At 38.9% G+C, this 19,345-nt stretch overlaps 4 long non-coding RNA genes across 4 annotated transcripts in view; 1 reads left to right on the top strand and 3 right to left on the bottom strand.

The window, feature by feature from the left end:
* LOC309509781 overlaps positions 1–19,345 on the bottom strand; it is a 667,378-nt gene that overhangs the window by 495,307 nt on the left and 152,726 nt on the right. The gene's annotated exons all lie outside the window — the stretch shown is intronic.
* Positions 245–6,441, bottom strand: LOC309509775. Its single transcript, XR_014210057.1, has 6 exons — positions 5,949–6,441; positions 5,357–5,485; positions 4,782–4,853; positions 4,266–4,418; positions 2,762–4,173; positions 245–1,505 (listed from the first exon to the last, which is right to left on the bottom strand). It is a non-coding gene; the product is annotated as an uncharacterized lncRNA (long non-coding RNA).
* The window catches only part of LOC309509777, a 29,134-nt gene continuing 15,282 nt past the window's right edge, over positions 5,494–19,345 (top strand). The window contains exon 1 of the long non-coding RNA XR_014210059.1: positions 5,494–5,855. This is a non-coding gene — a long non-coding RNA (uncharacterized lncRNA). The remainder of the gene's footprint in view (positions 5,856–19,345) is intronic.
* Positions 10,884–11,754, bottom strand: LOC309509779. The gene is made up of 2 exons (XR_014210061.1): positions 11,443–11,754; positions 10,884–11,188 (listed from the first exon to the last, which is right to left on the bottom strand). It is a non-coding gene; the product is annotated as an uncharacterized lncRNA (long non-coding RNA).

The following is a 19,345-nucleotide window of genomic DNA, read 5'->3' as shown; positions in this document are numbered from 1 at the left end:
GTAAAAATTTAGAAATTGACAAGAATGCAGTCAAATATACAGTGAGGAAAACAAGTATTTGAACACCCTGCATTGACCAGCTCCTCCCGTGTAGTTCTGGGCTGATTTCTCACCTTTCTTAGGATCATTGAGACCCCACGAGGTGAGATCTTGCATGGAGCCCCAGTCCGAGGGAGATTGACAGTCATGTTTAGCTTCTTCCATTTTCTAATGATTGCTCCAACAGTGGACCTTTTTTCACCAAGCTGCTTGGCAATTTCCCCATAGCCCTTTCCAGCCTTGTGGAGGTGTACAATTTTGTCTCTAGTGTCTTTGGACAGCTCTTTGGTCTTGGCCATGTTAGTAGTTGGATTCTTACTGATTGTATGGGGTGGACAGGTGTCTTTATGCAGCTAACGACCTCAAACAGGTGCATCTAATTTAGGATAATAAATGGAGTGGAGGTGTACATTTTAAAGGCAGACTAACAGGTCTTTGAGGGTCAGAATTTTAGCTGATAGACAGGTGTTCAAATACTTATTTGCAGCTGTATCATACAAATAAATAGTTAAAAAATCATATATTGTGATTTCTGGATTTTTTTTTTTTAGATTATGTCTCTCACAGTGGACATGCACCTACGATGACAATTTCAGACCCCTCCATGATTTCCAAGTGGGAGAACTTGCAAAATAGCAGGGTGTTCAAATACTTATTTTCCTCACTGTATATATAAAAATAAATTCTTATTTTTTAATCAAACTAATATGGAACTGGTAATATATTATTAAATAAAGCTCAATGTATTCATCCAAGTGCAGTGTGTTGTATTCGTGTTTTCTTTTTCCCAGCGAAATAACTAACGAGTTAGCTCAAAGGGGAAATATTAATAATAACTCATAACTTATGATTAATTATGAATATTTGGGTCAGTTAACTGGATCAACTTGATGTAGCTAAATTAATATTACAATCAATCAGTTCGTCCAACGAGCTCTTTTGATTATTCATTTATTCTAAGAAAAGCGTATCTTTCATGGCCACAGAAAAATTATTATTTCATAGCATGTACAGCGCTTGGAGCATGTAACAAGATCAAGATCGTAAAATAAACTTAGAACCAGAACCAAATACGTATTGTGCACAATTTTATTAACTAAATCACAAACATAACTAATCTAAACACACATACATAGGAAAAATTTATAGAGACCAAACATGGTATAGGTGACCATTGATTCTATTGTAAAATACACAGCATCAACAAAATAATAGTATTAAAAGACATTACACAAGACAGTAAATCATTCACAAAATGTTCTGGGATGCATCTCCTTTTCATGGCGTTTCTGGTACCCTGATTTATGTTTTCTTTTTCCCAAAATTTTTCAGTCAGTCAGTCTCCTGCTCTTCCACCTCTGCTCTTCATCGTTAACTTCGGGTAGCTGCCGACTCAACTCTGATTGGTTCTGTTCACGAGCTGGGGTGGGATTTACAATTTTATAGGGTCCATCTGATGTTTGTCACTGATTGAATAATTAATAAATACTTTAGATCGGACTAAACCGTTTTTTAGGGAGGTAAGAGAAGCAGATATTTGGAAAAAATATTTAACCAAATTGCATGTTTTTGTGGTTTTCATTTAAATCTCAGGCATACAACTAATATATATATTAGAATTATTCATACAACAGGGGCCTATTTAGTATAACTGCTGGATTTTATGGGGCCCCCTGGGCAGCGGGGTTGTCACCACCTTCCACCCCACTAGTCCTGTATAGGGGAAGTGACCCTAAATAGATTATGTACCATATAAGCCCACCTACTGTTATATATATTTTTTAAAATATAAATAACTTTTAAAGACATTGGTAAATAAAAGGCAACCTGAAAAGATTTGCTTGGTATTTAAAAGCAAATTTAAATTAGCTTTTAAAATCGAGGGTTTACAAGGACCTGCTCTATTAATAACCCACTAAACAAGGAACCTCATACAAAAAACAATTAACTGAATATATGGTTTAGAACACATGCAGTTCGTGCACCTTATCAACTTCAAATACTTTAATTATGTGTTCTAAATGGTTCTAATGGTTCTAAACAGTACCAAGTTAGGGTTCTTATATTCGTAACAAGCAGAACCCCCTTTTGGTGGTAAATAGAACCCTTTTTTATAAGGTTCCATAAAGAGCCATGCTTTGAAAGTGCCATTTAGGACTTTTCAACAATATTTATTTTGATTTATATCAGTATCTTCATTTGATTAACATTACTATTATTAATAGTTGTATATATCATTTATTCATATAGTTGCTCTAGTCCTCTATCTGCCTGGTCTTATTAGGGCAAAGAAATATGAACGTCACCCCAATTTTAGCATCGCTCCATTGGCTCCTGGTACATTTTAGGATCCAGTTTAAAAATATGTTGATTGTTTTTAAAGCTCTTAATGATCAAGCTCCTTATCTCAAAGATCTTCTTCCTCCACATTCAGATAGGTTTCTATTGTATGTCCCTGTTTAAAAACTAAGTGTGATAGAGCTTTTTCAGTCGCTGCCCCCTCATTTATGGAATCAGCTGCCATTAGACATCCGCCTTGCACCTTCTATTATCATTTTTAAAAAGAGGCTGAAAACGTATCTCTTCTCCCAGGCATTTTATTGTAATTTTAGTATTGTTTTATTGCCTGTCTTGTATTTTGTTTTATTCTGTTTTCAATTAAATTTTCTATACTCTGTTCAGCACTTTGTTAAAATGTGCTATATAAATAAAATGCACTTACTAAAAATAGGGGAAGGCACACGTGCTTCTTTGGCAAAGATATATGGAGTTGATAGAAAGAACCTGAAAGAGGGAACTGAAAGATGATCAACCAAAGAAAAGAGACATTTGATTACTTTATTAAGAATAAGGAAGAGATTGAATTATTTGTGTTTGGTGATTGTTAAATAAGTGCTGAAAAAAAAACAATCCATACAAAAGCATATTTCAATCATGACAATTCTCTGAGTAGTTTTAGCATGTTATTGAATATGGCAAAGCTAATATATTTGGTATTGGCGGACTTGATCTGCAACGCTGCAGCTGCTGTTGCAGATCTAGGCAGGTGGAGCTGGGGAAGGTGTAGGGTTTCAGAGTAACTCTGAGGTATTCCCTACACGTATTCTCTGAATATGAATATATTCTGAATATGAGGTATTCTCTGAGTAAGGCACTTCAGGTATTCCCTACAGCAAACACTGAACCAGACTATTTAAATGTTGAGCAAGTAATCTCATTGGCTGCAGGATCAGCAGAGGCCAATCAGCTTGTGCCATGCGATCTGCATGTAAAGGACCTGCTAGCCTGCACCTTCTAGAGTTTCATGACAGAACTGGATATTTGTATAGTTTGACAAGCTGTTTTTTTAATAGCTAAATTGTTTAATAAAGTGCAATGAGTTTACATCAAAAACCATAGTGGGTGTTTTTGGAATATACTGTTGGGCTTAAATGATACACATGTACCTTATAAGCCCATTCCAGACATTTCTTTGTTTGCAATTAAATAATTTAATTTGGTCAGTTGATGAGAAAACACAAGTGTTTCTATGAGAAATTAATATTTGACTTTTTTGGAAAGCTGTGAGAAAGCATAAAAGATTTGGAGTTGGGTGGGCTGAATAGGGTCACTTCCTCAAGAAGACCATAAAGTCTGTAACTTGAGGCCTAGAGAATTCATTTTTGCTTAGTTACAGAAATAAGCAATAAAACTCTGCAAGTGCAATTAAACTCATCCCTCTGTGGCAAATATAACAGTCCTGGTCATAAAAAAAAGCAATGTCCAAGTTTTAAAACATTTCACGCAAAGTAGTATGTTCATGTTTATGCTTAGCATATATTCTTTTCCCATAAAAATGGCATTGGATGGCTTTTTTTCTTTTTCTTCAGTCAAATACTGAATAGTGTGAATGACACATGGTGCATCCAGTTCATCATATTGTGTATATTCAATTGTTGCAATAGAGCTATGAGATGAATGGAGGCCAAGTATTATATACCGGTTTACTCTGAAGTCTTCCCACGCTCTGAAGAGTCATTGCTGAGTGAGTGCTTGGTAAGCATTGTATTGTTCAAAGTGTCTCTGTAAGTTGGCAAGAATGTCTTTCACTTTGCAAGGCTTCCACTTTCTTATTTGTTGTGTCGGCGCCTCTCTCTGTTTATCCACAAATGAGACAAAAGGGAGGTTTCAATAATTAAAATGATACATAAGAAAACTGAATGTAGGAAATAGGTTGTTTCAGCTACCTTTCGATGGGACCAACATCTCAAGGACCCATTTATGTTTCCCACAAGATTATATAAATCATCTTTCAGCTGTCCATTTATATTATATGATTCGCTCCCAAATCTCCTCAGTTTTCCGTTAACCCTGCAGATTCTTCTGTGGATGTTATTTGCCTGTGTCCAATTAAGGAAAAACAGCAGATGAATGAACTCAGAATAATGACAAGAGATGATTGATCATACATGCAGTATGGAGGAGAAACTACTTTAAATATGGCTGTTTAACTAACAAGTTCCATCTGTGTCTAATGACAACCCACATGCCTGAACTTTACATTGAGAATTTGCGGAAATGAGTGGGAAAGCCAGGTCGTAACATTTACAAACCAAATCTAAATAGAATACTAAAGTGAAAGAAACACATCAGTGTCACATTTTAGTGAAGTACACACTTTACTGCCACGTAGAAGACGCTGTCACGTGTGTCAGTTTGAGAGAGAAACCAGATTTACAAACGAGGAAACAGATTAGACTCACATTTTTTGGCTCCTTCGACTTCCAGACATTTCTTATTGTGCAGTTTGAATATAGTTGTTCAATACGGGCCTCCTGAAAAATCAACAAATAAATAAATAAATAACTAGAAGTAAAAACACAACACAATACAATAATTTTCACAGGATATTGTTAAAACGATTATGTAAATATTTAGTCAGTTACATTGTGTCAGTTATGTTCATTTTGTTAATTTTTTTATGTTTAAAGCATTATTTTAGTGGTACCATGATGATGTTTTGTGGGTATGTTTATGGTTCTTGGAAAAGCCAATGTTTTACTTTAATTTATCATGTGGCCTATTGTATCACCCATATTATTATTACAAAACAGATAAGTAGTTGAAGTTCAATGTATCAACTGATCCCCATTAATGAAATGTATGATTATGAACTGCAAAATATAAAGTATATGCCTGAAATCACCTTTTTAACAGTTTATTTTTATTTATTTATTACAATAGCCTATGTAGCCTATATGCACACAAGTGGAAATAGGCCTATAACATGAACTGTTTTAATCTATTCACATGGTGGTAGGCCATACATCATACTTACAACGTGCTTCAACTGTGTCTCAATGATATTGCGGTAATCCTCGGTGATTTGATTTTTATTGTGGCCACTTTCGTAGGAAATCGCAAGAGGTAGAATAATAAGCATCACAACAGAAGTACCAAGACGATGCTGCGGATACAAAAATGCACATTTTTGCACAAAATATGTAAAAGTTAGACAGTTTCATTCAGACGTATGAGTCGTATAGGATTTACACAACACTGTTCTAAAGCCCACATTATGCGTATCGTATGCACCACTCGAATCAGTAATTACTTCTGAAGCATCATTTTGACCTAATTTCGGGATTTCCACATTAATAAGCCCTCAGTGAACATTCACTTTCGTAATAAACATGCTTTCTTGTAAATCACTTGCGAGTTTCGTTTTGATTGTTGGCTATAATCACCGGGAATCCCCAAGTAACGATAGCTATAAATACAAGGTTTTCCTGTAGTCCGGCTCAAACGCCAGCCGCAGACACTCGGTGCGCATGAAGGTAAGAGTAGGCTAATGCATTAATATTCTGCTCGTTTCCTCGTGCTCCACTGAGGCGGGAATGCTGGTCAACTTTTGCTTTGCGTGAACTTACCATTGGTCATTTTTGAGCCATATTCACATTCAGACCGAAGCCGTCACTGCAAACTCGTATCAAAATGGACAGGTGGAAATCCATGTTTTCCCATTTCCTATTGATTTTCCACGTGAATCAAGTTGTTTGATGGTCAGTTGTTTGAATTAATCGAATGCTTTCCTCTTCTCTCAGTCATTAAAACTCATAGTCGAGGGGAATTAAACTTCCGTCACTGGTTGATCTCATCGCTTTCGTTTTCTCTCTGTATGACTGGACTATACTTCTTCAAGCCATGCTCCGTGTGAGTTCGGACCGAGCGGAGAGGACGAGTTACCGAAAGGAGGGGCCTTCCCGGTTTCCACATGACAGCTAGTTTGACAGCTAGAGTAATTCTGGTTTGATCGCATTATATCGTAGGAAGACGTCAAGTGCGTGACTAACACAAGGACTATGGTAATTATCTATCGATAATGCCAAAAATAAAATAAAAATAATTAATCGCGCACCGTCATGTGCAATTTTTTTTCTTTTTTTTTTTTTTTTTTCATTTGGCCAAAATCTCATTATTACAGATGAAGTGCTACGCAGGTGCTATTGGAGAGATTACTGGCTGTGACTTGATGACAAATGACAAACTACACTAGGCATAATCCTCAAGCGCATTAAACACATTAGAAATCACCGTATTAGAATAAACACGGTATGTTTGTGGCGTTGCTGACGGTGTTTGCAAAGTCTGCGCCAGAATTGCGACTGAATTACCAAATAATTCACTGAAATGTAGGCTACCGAAAAAATAAATAAATAAAAAAGAATGCACTGCTGAGACTTTCACATAGTTGAATAAAAAAAACACTTTCCTAGAATTAGGATACTTTGGAAGGTAATGTTATTGATCCTGTGACGACCTTTTCTCCTTCCCATATGAAAAAAAAACCTGCATGGTTCATATACACTATATTATACAGCAAGACAGCAACCATAGGCCAGAATTACCTTCTGTGTTTCATATAAGGCCAATACATGTCCTATACAAAATCAGACCGATTATGGCCCATTTCATACTAAATAGCACACATACAACTTGTAGGGGATTTTTGCATCATATATGAATACTGTTAAAAGACTTATATGAGTTTTACATGACAAAAGTATGCAAATGTGTATGGTATTAGTAGAAATATATAAAACTCATATAAAATTCATATATAAATCATTTAAAGTTCTTATATTGAATCATATGCTAGTCAAATTAAAGTCATATAGAATTTATACACATTTTGTGTTATTTGTTTATGTTTCATACAGATTTCATGTTTTGATGACCAACATCTGATTCACTTATATGCAGTTGGCACATTTAAGGGATACTCCACTTTAAAATGAAAATTCTGTCATCATATACTCACCCTCATGTTGTTTCAAACCTGTATGAATTTATTTCTTCTGCTGAACAGAAAGGAAGATATTTAGAAGAATGTCAGTAACCAGACAGTTTCTGGTCTCATTTACTTCCATAGTATATTTTTTTCCTACTATGGAAGTCAATGGGACCAGAAACTGTCTGGTTACTGACATTCTTCTAAACTAGATGTACCGCATGGCGGTACAAAATATGACCGCCGCTCAGGCCTGCACTGGCTTTCCACAAAAATAAATGACGTGGAGCAATTTGGCTGTATTGCGTGTTTATGTATATACCTAAAAAAAGTAGTAGTATGTGCATGTCTGTGTATGTGTATGTGTGTGTGTTTGTGTATGTGTGTGTCTGTGCGTGTATGTATGCGTGCGTACATGTGTGTGCGCGTGTGTGTCTGTGCATGTGGATTTGTATGTGTGTGTATGGGTGTGTGTCTGTGCGTGTGGATGTCAGTGTGTGTGCATGCTTGCGTTTGTTTGTATTCCTGCATGTGTGTGTGTGACAGTATCATCCTAAACCAGCAACCCTTCGCTCAACACCACCATCTACAGGCCGATGAGTGTACAGTCACTAAATGTGCACATAAATGAATTTATTTTATACCCCCCCCCGGGGCCCCCGGGGACCAAACGAAATTTTTCCGTAAAAGTCTAGTGGGGCTACATGCCCACCAAATTTCATGTTCCCCGGTGTTTCGGTGTCCCTGGTATCGTTGACGAAGAATTCAGTAGATGACGAAAAAAAAACCGCTTTCTATAGAAGCTTGTTTCCGCCACTGAAAAAAAATAAAAAAATAAATTGCGACTTTTCATCTCACAATTCTGACTTTTTTTCTCAGAATTGCGAGATATTAAGTCAGAATTGTGAGATATAAAGTCGCAATTCTGAGAAATAAAGTCGCAATTGCGAGATATAAAGTCAGAATTCTGAGAAAAAAAGTCAGAATTGCGTGATATAAAGTCAGAATTGTGAGATATAAAGTCGCAATTGCGTGTTATAAAGTCAGAATTGCGAGATATAAAGTCAGAATTCTGACTTTTTTACACGCAATTGCGACTTTATATCACGCAATTCTGACTTTATATCTCGCAATTGGGAGATATAAAGTCAGAATTGCATGATATAAAGTCGCAATTGCGTGTTATAAAGTCAGAATTGTGAGATATAAAGTCCAATTCTAAGGGGGAAAAAATATATAGTTTATATCTCACAATTCTGACTTTATATCTCCCAATTGCGAGATATAAAGTCAGAATTGCGTGATATAAAGTCGCAATTGCGAGTAAAAAAGTCAGAATTCTGACTTTATATCTCGCAATTCTGACTTTATAACACGCAATTGCGACTTTATTTCACGCAATTCTGACTTTATAACACACAATTCTGACTTTATATCTCGCAATTCTGACTTTATAACACGCAATTTTGACTTTATATCTCGCAATTATGTTTTATAAAGTCAGAATTGCGTGATATAAAGTCGCAATTGCGAGAAAAAAAGTCAGAATTCTGACTTTATATCTCGCAATTCTGACTTTATATCACGCAATTCTGACTTTTTTTCTCAGAATTCTGACTTTATCTTGCAATTGCGACTTTATTTCTCAGAATTGCTACTTTATATCTCACAATTCTGACTTCATATCTCGCAATTCTGAGAAAAAAAGTCAGAATTGTGAGATAAAAAGTCGCAATTAATTTTTTTATTTATTTTTTCTGTGGCGGAAACAAGCTTCCATAGCTTTCGCTAGCTACGCTAGCGGCGGTCATAATAATATTATCTTCCTTTCTGTTCGGCAGAAGAAAGAAATTCATACAGGTTTGAAACAACATGAGGGTGAATATATGATGACAGACCTTTATGAAGACTGTTAATTTTCCTACAGGATTTGAAAGAGCAGTTATAAAGCAATGACATTGTAAGACCATGTATTTACATTAATTGTGAACTGTCTGGGCCTGTTGTTTGTGAACAAATCATAACATATTATTGCAAATGAACAAAGTTGAGTCAAATATGTTTCTAGAACAGTGATTAAAATGTTGAAAATTGGCTGGAACATGTTTTTGTATATGAACTCTGGTGGTGATGCACTCTAAAAAGTTTTAAAATTATTTACTCAATTTTTTTGGTTAAACATTTTTACACTTAGAATATTGATTAGATTTTTAAACAGTGAAATAAATTAATTACACTGTATTAACTGAGTAAATGTAAGTAAAACTAATTAAGTAGATCTGAGTAACTACATTTGGTACATTAACAAATACAATTGAGTAGAAATAATTGGGGGGGGAAACAAACATTTATAAGTAATATTAACTGTGTTTATATGCCAGTAATATTAACTTTTTTATTTCCTCTAAACCTTTGTAAAAAATATTCCATACAACCACCGGTATAGGGACGTCCCGCGTGACGTCACGCCATTTGGAGCAGCCATCTTGACGGAATAGAAAATGCTAAACCGCTGGTGATAATACAGCTCGTCGCGAAATATTCATCTATTTACCAACCTTTGCGGTGATGATTGAAAAATCCTTCCCCGCTGGCGTCCAAATCAAAGAGTTGCTGACCCATCCGGACTCGTGATACCGATAGCCTGCTAAGCTTTTGTATGCTTTTAATGAAGCTACGGTGTAGCGTGATGGGAAGTGAATAAGGTAGCTGTAAATGTCACCGAACTCAATGTCAGGAAGTTTTTCTACACATTTAATGCCTGTAAAAAGAACTCGTGGTGCTTCATATGGATCTATGATTCCTAATTATTTTATCTTCCTCTTGTATATTTCTTTTTATGATGACATGACGTGAAGAGTTAGCTGACGGCCGCTGCGCTAATAATAGATAGTGGCCAGTGACCGCGACGCTGAAGTGTGTGAGAACAAATGAATAACATCAGTGCAAACCACGAACATTTATTTATTTGGATTAAATATTTAAATATTAAATTTTAATCATTCTGTGTCATTTTTCAATGTCAGTCTTTTCACTATTTACATGTTTATGTCCAAAATGCTATAATATTCAAAGTAGTTGACTGTCGTTCTCCTCTACCCTGTGTACATTATTGATTAAATAGCCTAACGTTAGCCTATTCAAAATCGTTACAGGCACCTCGCGAGCATTCATTCATTCAACTATTTTAAAAGACTGGAATAAACACTAGCACACACAAGCAATCTTTTTATAGTCAATTTAATAAATAAAAAATGTAACAACAGGTATGAAATGTCAGAAAGAGAAAAAAAACGTAATGGGAAGACGAGCATAGGACTGCTGTAGCTTAGTGGATAAATATATTTAGCCTATTTATTAAGATTGCACAGTTGGAAAGAAAATATATTTATAGGAACATTTCAGCAGGCTCAAGATAATTAATACAGTGACCATTATTCGTTATTTTAATCAATTCGCAGCCATAAAACGTGATAATCCGCATTCTCATGTATGTGCGCTTGTGCAATAGTATTCCGTCAAAATGGCTGACACGCGGCTAGGGGTCACGTGACTGGGAGATCCCTATAACTACATGACATTGGCCTTTATTGTCGATGAGTAGCCTACAGCAATACAGCATATTTTATACTATTTTTAACACGTATACAATATTGCCTACATTTAAACTCATGTAAGAAACATTTTCGAAGTAAAAATTAAGCATTTAGGCCTAAACATTCAAGTGTAATCAACCGGTCTGTTATCCAGTATCCACCGGATCAGCGCTGATTCCCATCCCGGAGATAGACTCGCCTCTGCGGGGGAACTTATAACTTTACACCGCCGTCCTGCGTCACTCACAGCCGAAAGATGCTGCGACGCGAATGACTCCATAACCTGCCAATAAACAAACAGTGCACAGTTCTGAGGACATTTTATCAACCACATTAGTTATATTCATTATCTTTAGGAATATAGTCGTGTGTTTTTTATGCAAGGCATTACAATCACGCGAAAAGGCAGGCGCTAGTCGACACTCGTTTAACTCGTTTAAGGTGAGTAACATTGCGTCTCTGTATGTTCTTTCGCATTAAATAAAATTATTTAAAGCACATTAATGATTATACAGATAAAATAAAACATGCACACACCTGAATTTCACAGAGGAAATGCACCAATTCTGCGACGCTGAGAAGAGAAAACGAGAACTGTTCTGGACTGGAGACTGGAGAGAGTTCAAACAGCGCGCGCTCACTCAACCGTTGAGCTGTTGTCACGTCAGAGGGGGGGGGAGGAGGAGGAGGAGGGGGGTGCGCATTGTTTTAATTGAGTAAACTTAATTTCTTATGCGTGTTAAATATTAATAATATTGATTTTATTTAAGTAATATTTGTGGTTCTTGAAACAGATCAGTTTAATTATCCATTCTCAAATATGGTGATGGAAATTTCACAAATATATTAGCTCAGTGTATTTTAAATAAATCAGAATCAGAATCAGAATCAGAAAGAGCTTTATTGCCAAGTATGCTTGCGCATACGAGGAATTTGTCTTGGTGACAGTAGCTTCCAGTACACATACAATATAAAGTGACAAGACAAGTGACAAGTAACATAGGTATAAATAAAAAAATAAATAAAATAAAAATAAAATAAAAATAAAATAAAAGTAAAATAAAAATAAAATAAAAATAAAAGATTATAAATTATAAATATATATAAAGTTATAAGGTGCTATAATGAAATGTCTGAGGGAAGTATTGCACATGTTTGTTCCACAGTAGGGGAACATTTAAGTGTTCATGAGGTAGATGGCCTGGGGAAAGAAACTTTTCCTGTGTCTGGTTGTTTTTGTGCTCGGTGCTCTGTAGCGTCGACCAGACGGTAACAGTTCAAACAGAAAGTGTGCTGGGTGTGACGGGTCCAGAGTGATTTTGCGAGCCCTTTTACTCACTCTGGATGAGTGCAGTACTTTGAGTGTGGGAAGGGTAGTGCCAGTGATTCGCTCAGCAGTCCGAACTATCCGCTGTAGTCTACGGAGGTCGGTTTTGGTAGCAGAGCCGAACCAGACGGTGATGGAAGTGCAGAGGATGGACTGGATGACAGCTGAGTAGAACTGTACGAGCAGCTCCTGTGGCAGGTTGAATTTCCTCAGCTGACGCAGGAAGTACAGTCTCTGTTGGGCTTTCTTCACAATAGAGTCTATGTGAGTGTCCCACTTCAGATCCTGAGAGATGGTGGTGCCCAGGAACCTGAATGACTCTACTGCAGTCACAGTGCTGTCCATGATGGTGAGTGAAGGGAGTGCAGGGGGGTTTCTCCTGAAGTCCACGATCATCTCCACTGTTTTGAGCGTGTTCAGCTCCAGGTTGTTATAACTGCACCAAAGAGCCAGCTGCTCCACCTCCTGTCTGTACGCAGACTCGTCACCGTTCCGGATGAGTCCGATAACAGTAGTGTCGTCCGCAAACTTCAGGAGCTTGACAGAGGTGTCTTTAGAGGTGCAGTCATTTGTGTACAGGGAGAAGAGCAGTGGTGAGAGAACACATCCCTGTGGAGCACCGGTGCTGATGGTGCGGCTGTCGGACGTGATTTTGCCCATTCTGACTAGCTGTTGTCTGTCTGTCAGAAAGCTGGTGATCCATTGACAGATGGAGCTAGGGACAGAGAGCTGGGTCAGTTTGGTCTGGAGCAGTGATGGGACGATGGTGTTGAAGGCAGAACTAAAGTCCACGAACAGAATCCTTGCATAGGTCCCTGGTTTGTCCAGATGTTGTAGGGTGTAATGCAGTCCCATATTGACCACATCATCCACAGACCGGTTTGCTCTGTAGGCAAACTGCAGGGGGTCCAGCAAGGGTCCAGTGATGTCCTTCAGATATGCTAACACCAGTCTTTCGAATGACTTCATGGCCACAGATGTTAAGGCAACAGGTCTGTAGTCATTGAGTCCTGTGATCTTTGGTTTCTTCGGGATTGGGATGATGGTGGAGCGTTTAAAGCAGAAAGGGACTTTGCACTGCTCCAGTGATCTGTTGAAGATCAGTGAGAAGATAGAGGCCAGCTGGTCAGCGCAGGTTTTCAGACAGGCTGGTGAAACACCGTCTGGGCCTGGTGCTTTCCTTCTCTTCTGTTTCCTGAAGATCTGACGCACATTATCCTCACTGATCTGAAGTGCAGGGGGGGAGGGGAGGGGGATGGCTGGAGGTGTTGATGGCTGTGTAGAGAGATGGTCAGGGCGGGTATGGGGTGTCTGATCGGGGGTCTCAAATCTACAGTAAAAGACATTCAGCTCGTTCGCAAGATGCTTGTTGCTGTCGATGCTGGGGGATGGTGTCTTGTAGTTGGTAATGTCTTTCAGGCCTTTCCACACTGATGCAGGGTCGTTGGAGGAAAACTGGTTTTCCAGCTTTTTGGCATAGCTCTTCTTAGCCACTTCAATCTCCTTTGTCAATGTGTTCCTGGCCTGATTATACAAGATCCTATCCCCACTCCTGTAGGCATCTTCTTTGACCTGACGAAGCTGTCTGAGTTTTGGTGTGAACCATGGTTTATCATAGTTGAATGATAAGTAAGTCCTGGTAGGGATGCATAAATCCTCACAGAAACTGATGTATGATGTTACAGTCTCTGTGAGCTCGTCCAGATCGCTGGCAGCAGCTTCAAAAACACTCCAGTCAGTGCATTCAAAACAGGCTTGTAAGACCTGCTCTGTGTCGTTGGTCCATCTCTTTACAGTCCTTATTACTGGCTTAGCAGTTTTAAGTTTTTGCCTGTAAGTTGGTAGAAGATGAACCAGGCAGTGATCGGAAAGTCCTAGAGCTGCTCTGGCGACGGAGCGATATGCATCCTTTGTTGTGGTGTAGCAATGGTCCAAAATATTATTGTCTCTGGTGGGGCATGTAATGTGCTGTTTGAATTTAGGCAGTTCACGTGTGAGTTTTGCCTGATTAAAGTCTCCGAGAATGATAAGAACAGAGTCCGGGTGTTGTTGTTCTGTTTCTGTGATCAGATCAGCCAGCTGTTGCAGCGCCGTACTCACGTGTGCTTGCGGTGGAATGTAAACACTGATGAGAACGAGCGAGGAAAACTCCCGCGGCGAGTAGAACGGCTTACAGTTAATGAAAAGCACTTCCACATCAGGACAGCACATCTTCCTTAACACAGTTACATCAGTACACCACCTTCTGTTGATGTAAAAGCATGTCCCACCACCGCGCGTTTTCCCCGTTGACTCCATATCGCGATCCGCTCTGAACAGCTGAAAGTCCGGTAGATGTAACGCGCTGTCCGGAATGGCTTCGTTCAGCCAGGTTTCCGTGAAACACAGAGCAGCAGAGTTGGTAAAGTCCTTGTTTTTGCGTGAGAGCAGAAGTAGTTCGTCCATTTTGTTAGGGAGAGAGCGGACATTCGCCAGATGGATGCTAGGCAGCGCCGTTCTGAATCCGCGCTGCCTGAGCTTAACGAGTGTGCCGGCTCGCTTCCCACGCCTGCGCGTCTTATACTGTTTCCACAGTGCAGCGGCGCAACCGACGACAATGTTCCGCAAAACGCCAGAAGAATCAAAAACTGGTTGGTGATCAGTTGGTGTGCACTGCCGAATGTTCAGCAGTTCGTCCCTGGTATAACTGATAGCGAATGACAAACATAAAACAGGACAAACTAACAAAAACAGTGTAACAACTGGAGAGCTCAACACCGAGGCAGCCATCCGCGGCGCCATCTTGGATGATAACTGATAAATAATAACCAAATAAATAATTGGTTAGTCAAATACTAAATTAATTAGTGAAAAACTTCAAACTTTTTATTAACTGTAAATTTCAGGCAAAATTAATTGTTGGAGTTTTAGTCAATTATTTTGGTATGTTCAACTCAAACTATCAAGTAAATGATTTTCAGAGATTTTATTAAGTGAATAAAGTAAAAAAAAAAATTATTTTTTTATTTTACCCATAATAATCACTTCGACATTTAGATTTTATGTTTGTAGGTTAAGAATAGAACTGCATGTTGTATACCATAGTAGTACTGTGCAAAGTTTAGAGAAATTGTCACAAATGAAAATGAAAACAGGTGATGCAGGATTTAAAATGAAAACTATTTATATGTGAAATATGCAACTGGATCTTGTAGAACACACTCTAATAAATGTGTGCTTGTGTGTGTAGTTTAAATGTTGTGTTTCATCTAAGGCTGATTATACAGTATATACAGTAACCATGATTGACTACAGGCATAGGGCTCGACTTAGGACAAAATAAGAACAAGCATGAGTTAAGTAAAGCCTTATACTGATTGGTAAACTGCACTGTGTTTTATACACGTCCATGCTGGACATTCATATTAAATTAGGTTAGGGTTCATGAAAATCTATATGGCTTCAGTTGTATGTAGGACATATATGACATAATATGATTAAAAATATACTAATATTATACAATTTATATAAATCGTCATGAGCTCAGGAATCAGAGGAAAAAAGAATTTTGTTGATTGGCCTTACGGTTCAAAAGTTATTAGAAAAATATTTGTGAAATTTTGGACAGTTGGTGGCGCTAGAGAGATTGGTTTTAAGACACCAAATTTGCTATGGTGACAGTTCAGACTGTCCTCTATCAGTGTGCCAAATTTCATAACATTCCCGCAATCGGTTCTATGGGCTTCCATAGACTCCCATGGCGGAATAATAATAATAATAATAAGAACGCCAACGGATACAATAGGTGCCTACGCACCTTCGGTGCTTGGCCCCTAAAAAGCCTTCTGGCAGACAAACAAATGTCTTTACATCATGAGCAGGTTAAGAAGAAGCGTCAGGTGATGGAACGCATAATAGATGTGATAAAAGTCATAGGCAAATGTGGACTTAGTTACAGAGGGGATAAAGCAGAGGCTGCTTATACACTAGAAGATACTGCAGTCAATCATGGCAACTTTCTAGAGTTGGTAATACTTTTGGGTCGTTATGATCTGTGCCTTCAACAGCACATTAGCAGTTGTATTGAGCAGAGCAAGAAGCATCATGACACTGGTGCAAAAGGTAGAGGATCTCTTGTGACTCTGCTATCAAAGGACATTGTTGGGAAAGTTGTGGATGCTCTCAGCCAGGTCATAAAGGGCACAATTTCAGATGAGGTTAGAGAGGCGGGACTGTTTTCGGTTCAGATCGATACAACCCAAGATGTCACATCAAAGGACCAGTGTGCTATCATTGTCAGATATGTCACAGATGTAGTTCATGAGCAGTTGGTTGCTGTGGTGAACTGTGAAAAATCCACAGTTAAACATCTGACACAGCTACTAAAGAACACATTGGACAAACAATGGCATGTGTGTGGGCAACTCCACTGATGGAGCAGCAAATATGCAGGGACCGTATAAAGGGTTCTCTGCATTCCTGTCTGAACAGTCTCCAACACAAATTCATGTCTGGTGTTATGCCCATGTTTTAAATTTGGTACTAGCAGACATAACAGACAGTGTCATATGGCGCTTTTCCACTACACAGTACCAGCTCGCCTCGACTCGACTCGGCTTTGTTTGGTTTTCCACTGTGTAAAAGTTGTACCTGTACCTGCTTCCAGGTACTTTTTTTCGTACCACCTCCGGCGAGATTCTAAGCGAGCTGAGGCGAGCTGAGACGATACTAAAATGTGACGTGAAAACAAGGCAGACTGCTGATTGGTCAGAGAGAATCGTCACTATTCACTGTGTCATCATTGCACGCGCCAGACGGAGTATCCTGAATAAAAAACAACAAAAACAAAAACATCCAAAAACAGCATACACTCGATTTCCTCCATTGTCCTGTGTGTGTGGGTAGCGGGTGTGTCTCGCGTAGAAGATTAAGTCACGGCAGTTTCCTGCGGCGTCGCTATGACGACCAGATACTATTGTGGAGGTACTATCTGCAATGGAAAACGGAGCAAAAAGCGAGCCGAGCTGAGTCGAGTCGAGCTGGTACTGCTAATGGAAAAGCGCCAATAGAGAGTGCATCTCTCTTCTCACTTCTAAATGATGTGGCAGTTTTCCTCAGGGAGTCTTATAAACGCATGCAGACTTGGGAAGAGACAAGTGAGGACACACATCACAGGAGACTGAGCCCAATAGGGGAAACCAGGTGGTGGGCTAAGGATCAGGCTCTCACTAAGGTCTTTGGGTCTTTTGGTAATCCCCAGGATGCATTGTTTGTTGACCTGCTGCTGACCCTAGCCTCTGTTGAGAAGGATGGAAGTATGAAGTCAACAGTGAGGGTAAAAGCAAAGGGATTAATTGAAAATCTTTTGAAATATGAGATTATCCTTATTGCTCAAACTTTCCTTCGCATTTTCCAACATACACCCCCCCCCTTTAAATATTATTATTATCATTATTGTTTATTTTATATGATGCTGAAATAAACTTCTCTCAACATGCAAGTATGATATGTACGTATGTATGCATGTATGTCCCAAAAGACAACCTGAGGTAAGTATAAGGTCAGAAAAGGAAGTCAGAAAAACAGGAAATCCTGTTAACAGGAAAAATCCCATTCTGAAAACAAATATGCAACTGTAAGGGTTTCAAATTGATTGTCATGTCAATATTTATTTACAATCCCAAAATGTCAAATACTTGAGTCTTGAAATAAGAAAAGTGCAAGTGTAAACATCTTACACACACACACTATCTGAAGGGTGATCCTCGCTCCGATGCGGTAACTCTCTCGATGAATGATCGATCAACATCAGCATCTTGCAAACAGACAAGCGGATTTTGGCGAATGGCGGATTTTTTTTTTTATCTTACGCTCGTAAATTTTTCTCTGGACGCGCGAATATTGATTCAAAATATTCAAGCGTCCAACTAGACGCGAATTTGACGCTCTATTCGCGTTTAGTGTGAACGCACAGTAATGTGGTGCTTTTTTAAATGTTTGATTGCGTTCGTTGTGTTGTACGACGCGAGGGAGCTTCAAAGAGCTCTGAGTTACGGCTTTGCAAACATTGTATTTTGCTGTCTTGCTCTGCGGTGTTTCCAGTGTGAAGTATTTCCACACAGCGGACGTTGTTGACTAGCAGCCACAAACTGCAGAATGGATTTCCTGAGCGGGGGCGTGTCTCATACATCTGTGTCTCATTGAGCCGCGCCTCCGTTCAGGAAATCCATGCCGCAGTTTGCAGCCAGCTAGCAGACTAGCTGGCGGGAATCACTTTTGGAGTCATTTCAGCAGACAACGTTAAAGCGCAGACATGACTCATGGATATCGGATATCTCTGCAGTTTGGATCGGGAAAATCCGATACGCGAATTACGCTGGTATCGGTGCCGATACTGGATCGGATCGGCCCCATCCCTAACTGTCAGGACATGTAGTGAGGTGGAAGGGTCAGGCCATATGGCGGACTGCCATATATGGAAGAACCAGAGATGGGACTTGAAAGCAGGACCTGTTCCTCCTGCAGAAACTGTGCCATTTGTGTCCATTTAAAGGGATAGTTCACTTTGAAATGAATTTTTGGTATGTTTTAGCTTACCTCAAGGGCATCCAAGATGTAGGTGTCTTTTTTTCCACAGTAGTTTCAATTTTGATATTTTTAGGTCAAACCGTTCTTGTCTGTCAGTCATATAATGCAGGTCGATGGTCACCACCTCAAAGAGCATGCACAGAGTCCAAATTAAACAATTCCCCATCGTAAGTAGACACGAAACGAGCGGTTTGTGTGAGAAAACGAACAGTATTTATATCGTTTTTAACTCTTATACACAGCCATGTCCAAGTGATCTGATCTGACGTGTACGCAGACTGGTGCATAGATATATACACTAGATGTCGCCTTGTCTACGGCAGTTCTTTGGAACGAATGTCTTTAAGGCGACATCTAGTGTATATATCTATGCACCAGTCTGCGTACACGTCAGATCAGATCACTTGGACATGGCTGTGTATAAGAGTTAAAAACTATATAAATACTGTTCGTTTTCTCACACAAACCGCTCGTTTCGTGTCTTAGGCCATCAATGTGTACTTACGATGGGGAATTGTTTTAATTTGAACTCTGTGCATGCTCTTT

Source organism: Leuciscus leuciscus, assembly GCF_965113295.1.
Source record: "Leuciscus leuciscus genome assembly, chromosome: 11".
Lineage (NCBI taxonomy): Eukaryota > Metazoa > Chordata > Actinopteri > Cypriniformes > Leuciscidae > Leuciscus > Leuciscus leuciscus.
The sequence above is the reverse complement of the archived record's forward strand: the minus strand, read 5'-3'. Positions and strand labels throughout refer to the sequence as shown.